At 35.1% G+C, this 7,274-nt stretch overlaps 1 pseudogene; it reads left to right on the plus strand.

Moving 5' to 3' along the window:
- The first annotated feature begins 927 nt into the window (after positions 1 to 927).
- LOC133096633 (ADP-sugar pyrophosphatase-like) lies at positions 928 to 1,610 on the plus strand (annotated as a pseudogene).
- Positions 1,611 to 7,274: the final 5,664 nt, after the last annotated feature.

Genomic DNA, 7,274 nt, shown 5'->3' on the forward strand with positions numbered 1-7,274 from the left:
CTTTAAAGAATATGACACTTTAATGAGTATGACATATGAGCCCTTACAAGCCTGATTTTTAGCAGATCAAGTTAAATTAAATAATACAGACAAGTACCGTATGGTAAGCTTCCTAGGAGAAATTACAGTACACTGCTGCTTTTATTATAATGATTTCTCATGCTCATTCTTATGTGAAAGAAATGGACATGAAGAATCATTATGAGTAAAGAAAAAAGCATGTTAGAGAGCATTACTAGACTTAACTAAACCTATCCTCTTTCACTTATCTAATTTAAGCATTTGTGAAGGGCTAATATGGCTAGAATATATATTAAAATCATATGCAATATAAAAATCCTCTTGGTCTTATACCTCTGGTGTTTCCAGCTCATTACCTCCAGGATTGTTTTATAAAATATTATAGAAACCTGCTTTAAAAATACAGAAGACCTTTGTCTGGCTTTCAGTAACATTACCTGTCTCAATTGATATGAATCTCTTTCCCAGCCCTTCTTCTACCAGACTGTGGACTCAAAACACTCCAAACCTCCTGTCATTCTCTGAATAGGTTATGCCTCAAGTCTATGCATATTTCAGATTCCTCTTCTTAGAATGTCCTTTCCCATCTGTATTAGTTTTCTGTTGTTGCTCTGACCAACGACCACAAACTCAGTGACTTAAAACAATACAAATTATTATCTTACAGTTCCAGAAAGGTACCCAGAAATGCAATCATAAGCAGAGAGGCATTCTACAAGTTGAGAGAATGGAAGAAGTCACTAGCATCTTCAGCAGGGCTGTGTACCACTGGCATTTCCCGAGACTGCGACCTCAGAATGGCCCTTTCTTTTTTCAACCCCTTCCCAAAGGAATATCCTTCTCTTCATCCCACACCTTGGACATGAACTTCTTGCCTGAGGACTGAAAAGACTAATTAGATTAGCTATGGAAAACCAAGAACTATCAAATTTTTCTCAAAATACCAGTCTATTATTTCAAAGGAGTTAATTTCAAAAGGAAAATCAGTCGAGCTTGAAGAAACAATGTACATGGATCCTACTGGTAAAACTAGAACTTGGGAAACTTTGAAACACATAACTGGGAAGGATAGTCGGCTGATGGTGTGGTAGTTATCCCAGTGCTGCAAAGAACTCTTTATTATGAATGTATCGTTCCAGTGAAACAGTTCTGACCGCCAATGGGAAGCTACAGCCTAGAATTCCCCACAGGTCTCACAGCCAGTAATGAAAGCCCAGAAGCAGCTGCTTTTTGGGAACTTGAGGAAGAAACTGGCAATGAAGGTGACGTTACTGAATGTTCTTTAGCTGTAAGTATGGATCCAAGTTTGTCAGCAGTACCACATACATTGTGGCAATAACTGTTAATGGAGATGATGCTGAAAATGTAAAACCTAAGCCAAAGCCAGAGGATAGAGAATTTGTGGAAGTAATTTTTTGCTAAAGAGTGATCTCTTGAAGAGATTTGATGCTAAAGTGACTGAAGAACATCTGACGGTGGATGTCAGAGTCTTTTCCTATGCTCTCGCACTGAAGCATGCAAACATGAAGCTGTTTGAAGTTCCCTTTCTGAAATTTTACGTGCAAAGAGCAGTGGCCATGTTTTTGTAAATGAGACCACCGGGGCCTCCTTTACTAAGACTTTGTATTCAGCTTAGTTTAATGTCGATTTGAAATTAACTTTTCCATACAACGTAAGCAACACAGAATGCAAAAAAAGAAAAAAAATCCTCAAGTGGGGTGGTAGCTGAAACAATGACAGAACATAAATATTAGTCTCTGAGAAGAAACCAAAAAGATGAGATCATATTTGAGAAATTATTTGTTGAATATGGCTCAATGCTAAGCTAGCACTGAGAACACAGCAGGGATGGGAAGGATGTTGGATGCTAGTAGACAAGGAGGTATATGCTTCTGAAGTGAAAAGGAAGCCAATGGGAATGACAGACAACTGAGTCATTCTAGGATTTTTGCATAAAATAAAGTTGATGAAGGACAGGAACAGAGCTATACCTTCAGCTTGGGTGTAGGAAAGATACCCAGAAACCCAGTCATAAGCAGAGAGACATTCTACAGGATGGGAGAATGGAAGAAGTCACTGGTATCTTCTGGAGTTATGCAAGAGTAAACACATATTCCAAACATTGTCTTATGTATGGATGCTCTCAAAGCAGTGATTGTCCTTGCTATAAGCAATGATCTAAGAAAACATTTACCTATAACAAGAAGCCTTGAAGACAATTTAGACTTTTGAGAAAGACACCCTAATTCATAGAGCACTACTTGTGAATGACATGGGGGATTGCCTCTTAGACTTGAAACCTTTTTCTATTCATGTGTTTATCCAACACAGTATACCAACTTATCAGCCTTAGATAATTATTGACCATCAGACTCCATTTTTGAACAATTAAATCTCACTTTCTAGGTGCATTTGAACTTTACGTAGTTAATGATTCCTAAAATTGACTGTAAAGCAGGACCAATTTCCTACTGTTTTGAATTCCTAATGTCAGATTCAGGTTCCTGCCGGGAGATTGAAATCAGTCAGGATTTCCTAGGCGACAATCTGAAAATAGTTGAAAAAGGAGGGCCTTTTTAATATTCTTCCTCGTGTCAAAACAGGTGCTTTATCACTTGTAGTGCCAACACCAGTTTGCACCTAAGACTACTTACCCGTGTTCATTTTCCCTGCCCCAACATTTACAACTCCAGTAGGCCTCTTATTTCTTCCGAGGAAGAAGCAGAAGTAGCCTAGGGATGATTTCACTTTCTGTGGACACTGGGCCAGGATAATGAACAACATAGAAAGAATAAAACTCCGTAGAATCAAATGTTTTACTGTTTGCGGGGTAAACAGGGTTCAATTAAAATTTAATTGAAGTAGATGTTTTGTCTAGCCAAGCTCAAATGGACTTCTGGGTCAGAAGCAAAATAAGAAATTTCTAGACTCCAGTCTCCCCTCACACACATTTGAAGTATCACTCCCATATAAAATAAATATTTTGTGTTCTAATTCACCTATTTAAGTCTGTGGCCTATTAATAGAGACTTCTGAGTAATATATAGAGATTAATGATTTTACTTGGGTAAGCAGATTATATAAAACAATACTAACTATATGAAATACACTTGAAATAAATTGCCCCTTTTGACATGATTTGAGTACGGCACTAAAAGGATACAGGATCAGACATATCAAGAGTAACTTTGCATATAAACCAAGCAATTACTACTTAATAAATTAAGCATATTCTAATTGCAAAATTCATAACATTACATCATGTTTTTAAGTATGTGTCTGTCCTTTACTGTGACATTTACTTTGAAGGTAGTATTTCACTGAATCTATGATTCACCACTATTTTATATGCCACTAAGAGCAAGACATTATGATTTTTAATATGACACAATTATTTCTTTTTTCCCTCCTCTTCAATTTTTTGCAATAGTTTGAGAAGGACAGGTATTAACTCTTCTTTATGTGCTTGGTACAATTCCCCTGTGAAGCCATCCAATCCTTGACTTCTGTTTGTTGGTAGCTTTTCGATTTATTGACTTGATTTCAATACTAATAATTGGTCTGTTCAGATTATATATTTCATCCTGATTCAGTCTTGGAAAATAGTATATTTCTAGGATTTATCAAGTTCTTCTAAGGCTGTCCAATTTGTTTGCATATACGTGTTCATAGTATTCTCTTATTGTGTTTCTGTGATGTCAGTTGTAATTTCTCCTCTTTCATTTCTTATTTTGTTTATTTGGGTCCACTCTCTTATTTTTCTTAATGAACCTGGCTAAAAGCATATAAATTTTGTTTATATTTTCAAAAAATCAGCCCTTGGTTTCACTGATTTTTTTCCTATTGTTTTTCTGGTCTCTATGTTATTTGTCTCCTCTCTAATCTTTATTATTTCCTTCCTTCTGCTGACTTTGGGCTTTTTATTCTTTTTCTAATTCCTTTAGATGGTAGGCTAGGTTGTTTATTTGAGATTTTTCTTGCTTCCTGAGGTAGATCTGTATCACTATAAACTTCCTTCATAGAACTGCCTTTGCTGCCTTCCATAGATTTTGGAGAGTCGTGTTTTTATTTTCATTTGTCACAAGGTATTTTCTGATTTCTTTGTTAACCCATTGATTTTTTAGTAACTTGTTTTATAGTCTCTATGTGTTTATATTTTTTCCATTTTTCTTCCTGTAATTGATTTCTGCACTGTTGTGGTTGTTAAAGATGCTTGATATAATTTCCATCCTCTTAAATTTATTGAGACTTGTTTTGTGATCTAGTATGTGATCTATCCTGGAAAATGTTCCATGGGCACTTGAAAAAGGAAAAGAATGTGTATTCTGCTATAGCAGGGGTCCCCGACCCCCCGGCCATGGATTAGTACCAGTCCATGGCCTGTTAAGAACCAGGGCGCACAGCAGGAGGTGAGCGGTGGGCAAGCAAGCAAAGCTTCATCTGCCACTCGCATCACTCCCATTGCTTGCATTACCACCTGACCATCTCCCCCCACCCCCCCATCCATGGAAAAAATTGTCTTCCACGAAAACGGTCCCTGTTGCCAGAAAGTTTGGGGACAGCTGTGCTATAGGATGGAATGTCCTGTAGATACCTATTAAGTCCAGCTGCTCAAATGTGTCATTGAAGGCCACTCTTTCCTCACTGATTTTCTGTCTGGATGATCTGTTCATTGATGTAAGTGGGGTGTAAAATTTCCCTACTATATTTGTATTATTATCAATTTTTCCCTTTATGTCTGTTAATATTTGCTTTATATATTTAAGTGCTCCTATATTAGGTACATATATGTTTACAAACATTATATCCCCTTCTTGTATTAATCCCTTTATCATTATATAATGCCCTCCTTTGTCCTTTATAATAGACTTTGTTTTAAAGTCTACTTTATCTGATATGAGTATTCCTACTCCAGCTTTCTTTCTGTTTCCATTTGTGTGGAATATCTTTTTCCATCCCTCACTTTTAGTCTGTGTGTCTTTAGCTGTGAAGTTATTCTACTGTAGGCAGCATATAGATAGGTCTTTTTTTAATCCAATCAGCCACTCTGTGTCTTTTGATTAGAGCATTATTCCATTGATATTTAATGTGATTATGATAACTATGTAACTATTGTCTTCTGGTTGTCTTTACAGTTCTTCTCTGTTATTTTCTCTTCTTTTAGTCTTTTCCCTTGCGATTTGATGATTTTCTTTAGTTTTATGTTTGTATTCCTTTCTCTCTAATTTTTGTGTATCTATTGTAGGTTTTTGATTTTTGGTAACCATGAAGTTCATATATGTTGACCTATAACTATATCTACTTGTTTAAAACCAATAGTCATTTAAGTTCAAACACATTCTATAAGCTCTACATTTTTTTACTTTTCCCTCGTATTTTGTGTTTGTGATGTCATATTTTACATCTTCATGTCTATCACTTAACTATTTATTTTAGTTATAGTTGATCTTACAATCTTTGTCTTTTAACCTTTATATGAGATTATTTAAATGGTTAATTCACAGCCTTTACTATATATTTGCCTTTACCAGTAGGATTTTTCCTTCCTATAATTTCCTATTTCTTGTTGTAGCCTTTTCTCTTTCATTTAAAGAAGACCCTATAACACTTCTTATAAATATAGCTTAGTATTGATGAACTCTTAGTTGTTGCTTGTCTAAGAAGCTCTCTACTTCAATTCTGAATGATAACCTTCCAGGGTAGAGTATCCTAGGCCGTATGTTTTTTCCTTTCACCACGTTAAATATATCATTCCACTCCCTTCTGGCCTGAAAAGTTTCTGCTGAAAAATCAGCTCATAGCCTTATTGGGGTTCCCTTGTATGTGACTTCTTTGATGCATTTAGAATCCTCTCTTTAACTTATGCCATTTTAAATTATAATACGTCTTGGTGTGGCTCTCTTGTTTCAAATTCTCTGTGCTTCCTGTACCTGAATATCTGTTTCCTTCATGTTTAGGAATTTTTCAGCTATAATTTCATCAAATACATTTTCTACTTCTTTCTCTCTTTCTTCTCCTTCTGGGACCCCTATAATGCAAATGTTAGTATGCTTGATGTTGTCCCAGAGGTCCCTTAAACTATTCTCATTTTTTAAAATATGTTTTTCCTTTTGCTGTTTTGATTGAGTGATTTTTGCTTTTTGAGTTCTTTCTAAGAAATCTTTGCCTTAGCCAAGGTCAAATATTTTTTCTATATTTTCTTAGAAAAGATGTGTAGTTTTATGTTCAAACTTCGGTTTAGAATCCATTTTGTGTTATTTTTTTGTGTGATGTGAGGAATTTGCCATATATCACTTTTTTTAATATGTTGTCAAGATGTTCCAGCAGAATTTCTGGAAAAGGCAGTATTTTCTCCATGCAATTTATTTCACAAATTCTCTGAAAATCAACGGACAGTATATGTAAGGGTATCTTTGTGGGCTGTAATTTCTCTTCCATTGATTGTTGTGCTCTTCCTTTTGTCAATATCCCATTATCTTGTTTATGGTAACTTCTGGCAAGCGTTGAAATTAAATAATGAGAGTCCTCTAAATGTTTTCTTCTATTTCAAAATTACATTGACAAATTTAGTTCTTCTCCCTTTCCATATAAAATTTGGAATCAATTTGCGTTGTACAAAGAAAAAAAAAAGCCTCTGGGATTTTGATTGGGACTGAGTGAAACTGATGAATTCATTTGGGGAAAATTGGCATTTTTGTTGAGAATTTTATCCACAGGAAGGATGTATCTCTTCATTTATGTAGGTTTTTCTTTGATTCTTTTCATCAGTGGTTTATACATTTTTTCATACTGATATTACACATATTTTGTTAAATGTATGTCTAAGTATTCCATGTTTTGTGGTGCCATATTTCTTTATTTTTCTTTTAATATCAATAGGAGCTGTAGAAGTCCTCTCTACCTTTTAATTCCTGATATTGCAATTTGTGTCTTCTCTCTGTTTTCCTTAATCAGTTTAATGTTTCTAATCTTCCCAAAGAACTAAGTTTGGGTTTCATTGATTTTATCTATGATATTTGTTTTTGTTTGTTTTCTTATTTGATTGATTTTAACTCTGATCTTCTGCTAGGTCATAGTATATGTGTGAGAGTGTGTAACTGAGTCAATCTAGTCAAGAGCTTTTGTTTCATTGTCCTGTGGTTATTTTTCAGTGAACAAGTGTCCTCAAATATTTCTAGCATGACATTGTGCTTATTTTGGAAGCTGGAATACTGGAGGATTTATCTCAAAGTTCATGCTCCTAACCCAGATTT

This window comes from Eubalaena glacialis, chromosome 8 (assembly GCF_028564815.1).
Source record: "Eubalaena glacialis isolate mEubGla1 chromosome 8, mEubGla1.1.hap2.+ XY, whole genome shotgun sequence".
NCBI classification, from domain to species: domain Eukaryota; kingdom Metazoa; phylum Chordata; class Mammalia; order Artiodactyla; family Balaenidae; genus Eubalaena; species Eubalaena glacialis.